The 3,211-nt window shown below is 44.2% G+C and overlaps 1 long non-coding RNA gene across 1 annotated transcript in view; it reads right to left on the reverse strand.

The window, feature by feature from the left end:
* Positions 1–492: 492 nt before the first annotated feature.
* Positions 493–3,211, reverse strand: part of LOC107660461 (uncharacterized) — a 13,917-nt gene continuing 11,198 nt past the window's right edge. Inside the window, exon 3 of the long non-coding RNA XR_001631004.1 lies at positions 493–589. This is a non-coding gene — a long non-coding RNA (uncharacterized LOC107660461). The remainder of the gene's footprint in view (positions 590–3,211) is intronic.

Here is a 3,211-nt window from a genome sequence, read left to right on the forward strand (position 1 = left end):
TGGCGAAGGGATCCCACTGGCAGTGATATTAAATCTGGGCGACGAAGAAATCTCTCTGCAGCCTATTTACATTTAATAGTGATTTGAGCGATGTTCCTCATCTCCCTAAATTAAGGCCTTCTTGTATCTATCGCGTATCTATGACATTGTAGTCATTAAGGTGATGCAATTGAATAGCGAATTAATGGTGTAATTCTAGCCTAGTTAACTAGTAATTGACCTTTGTCTGTGAAGTGAATGTACTGTTTTGATTTGTGAATGAAGTTGTATGCAACACGTCATAACTGACTGCGCTTAAGTTTCCCATGCATATTTACAGCAGTGCAAGTTCTGCTCCATTTGCGCATGTTGTAAGCTTGCATCGGTCTCTTAGCAACGTCTGACCCCGGGAGGTGCGAGCAGGCTCTTCCGGTTCAATCTGAAAACAGCACACACGTCACAGACCTTTGTGTAAACAAAGAACTGCGTGTAGCCAACGCTAACTCTTTAGCAGCCATACAGGCTAAGCTAAGCCCTTTACCTCAACTGCTAGCTGTTAGCATCTGACTAACACTTAGATAGGTGTGTGTAAAGTGTAACTTTCAAACCACTCCTTTGAAAGGAAATCTGAAAGGAAAATAAATCTGAGATTTAATTAAATCAATTTATTTATTTTCCCTTTTAGTTTCCTACAGCTATTAGGACCTTTTCGTTTTACTTTTACCTTATTTTAGTTTGTTTGACCATCACCATCTTCCCTCTCGGTATAGGATTATAGCAGTTCTAGCAGCTGTTGTATCCTTAATGAGCCATACAGGTTATTAGTAGCCCTAATTCCTGTCTCTGCTATACCCAATACTTCTCAGCACGAGGCCTATTACAGAAGGTACAGTTACCATTCATTATACTATAGGCCCTGAGAAGACTAGAAACACTTCCATTGTTTCTGTTTATATACCTTGAGGTGTTTGATGTATCCCTACTAGCTTAGCTAACAGACCCCCTAAGTTTATGACCTTGCTGCAGCATTCCTTTTAACAAGTGACAACTGCCTAGTTGTATCTCCTAGTTAAACTAAATAAGGCAAGCCCTTCCTTCTCTCTCTGTCTCTTTCTGATTTTATTTCAGTTTTGTTTTATCTGATACCTTCATAGTGACCAAACCTGTGAACCATCAGTGCTTTGAGTAATAGTCTGACCACATGTATAGCCCGGTCCTTAGCTGACCCCTGCTTACATCCCCATCAACAAAGTTACTCAAACTCTCTCTTTGTGTTGAACACAAAAACATAGCACCCTACCTCACTAGCTGCCCCTCACCAGCTATTCACACCTTACACAGCCTACACAGCCGTTCCCCATACAGATAGCTTAACACCTCTGTACGTACTTACATTTGCCTTCTGCCTCTCTCTCTCTGGTGTTCTCATTTAGCAGAACAACACAGTTTTCAACATTGATAATAATAATAAATGTTTCTTGAACAGCAAAACAGCATCTTAAAATTATTTCTGAAGGATCATGAGACACTGAAGACTGGAGTAATGATGCTGCAAATAAAAAAATAAAAAATTTTATTTTAAAGTGTCCTAATATTGTGTTTGGTGTCCCCTACAACAAGTTTAAATGCATCTAAGGTCAGAATGCATTGTAATTTTCTCAGAATATACATTTAATATTAGAATCATTTTTCAATGATTTCGAAACGATTCGTTCGACTTGGAAACCCAGCAGAGCACTGTGATGGACATCCTTCAGCCCAAAGCAGCCAATGACCTGCAATGACAGAGAGAGGAACAGCGAGACTGCGACACAAATGGACACCTGACACCAAGCCTGGACAACCAGCAGCTGACCAGCATCATCTTCTCCTTGGCCCACACCCTCAAGGGCCTCAGACAGGAGGTAAATGATCTGAAACTGCAAGTCACAAACTGCCACAGGGAACTGACAACCACTCAGAGAGAGACGGCACAGAACAGATGCAAAGAACCTGACAAAATGGCGCAACAGAAGGAAATCACCAGTCTTCAGGAGGCTCTAACATCTGCTGGACACCGAGAGCAGCTTGGAAAAGCCACCAGACAAGACTTGGAAAGAGAACTGTTTCACAAAAAGTCGCTGTTAAAAACAGCGTGTGTGGAACTTAATGAGAGAGACACAAGAGATAAGGCCTTAGAAGGGCATCTGCATGCAGCCAGAGCTGAGGTCCAAACCCTGACTCAGCAATTCTGCAACACTAAAGAGGAGCTTGACATGGTTCAGAAAGAACTGAAACAGTCCTAACGACTGCGCATGGACTCAAGTAAAAGACACCCTGCTGCATGTCACACAGCCAGCAGTGCAAACTCCCTCACTCCTGTACACAGATACAAAGGGGGGAGCCAAAGCATTCTGCTTGACCCTTCACAATTCAGCTTCCTGAAAACCTCTGCAGCTGCAGTTTAATTCAGGCAAATCGAAACAACACCTGTGAATGCCACCTGCAAGCAGCCCGAGTTGAAATCCAAGTCCTTGCTCAGCAACGAGACAACTCCAAACACCAATCGGGTAAAGTCAAACGAAGCCAAGGTGAATTCAATGTCACAAATGAACTGAAATATGCTTGCAGACCACAAGGTGAACAGACAGGGAAAACACGGGACTTTTATGCTTGAACTCTGCCCAATGTGACCACACAAGACAGACTATCTGCTCAGGATCACCTCTGGCCTTGAGGCACACAACATCCTGTACCAGCAGTCTGAAACTGTCAAAGAGGATTACAAAAACTACAACAAGCCTGCTGCAGCCAACTCTGAGTCTACGGCAGACAACAGAACAGGCCACGAGGGAGTAAGGCTTCAACTCCAGAACCTTCCCTCCTCCCAAAATCCGCATCACATTGTGAGTCACCACCCAAGCGCCATGGCCTTCCCCCACACAATGACCACCTGACATCTGCGGAACTCAGCCCATATGCCCTACAGAGGACACAGCGCTGCCTCTATAGAGACGGTTAAAATCCTGCCCATCTTTGCACAATACCCAGAACTGACTCTGGAGAGCACACGGGCCAGCAACAGAGATCCCGAGGACATTAAAGGAACTGATCCTGAGAGTGGCCTCACCAGCAACTTAAACAAGCCATCATAAAGGAATTCTCAGACCCAGAGTCTGGACACGGACTGATCGCTGTCCAAGACACCAAACAGGGCCGGCATGAAACTCCCCATGCTTACTACCACAGACTT

This window comes from Sinocyclocheilus anshuiensis, unplaced genomic scaffold, assembly GCF_001515605.1.
Source record: "Sinocyclocheilus anshuiensis isolate Anshui unplaced genomic scaffold, SAMN03320099.WGS_v1.1 scaffold2361, whole genome shotgun sequence".
NCBI classification, from domain to species: Eukaryota; Metazoa; Chordata; class Actinopteri; order Cypriniformes; family Cyprinidae; genus Sinocyclocheilus; species Sinocyclocheilus anshuiensis.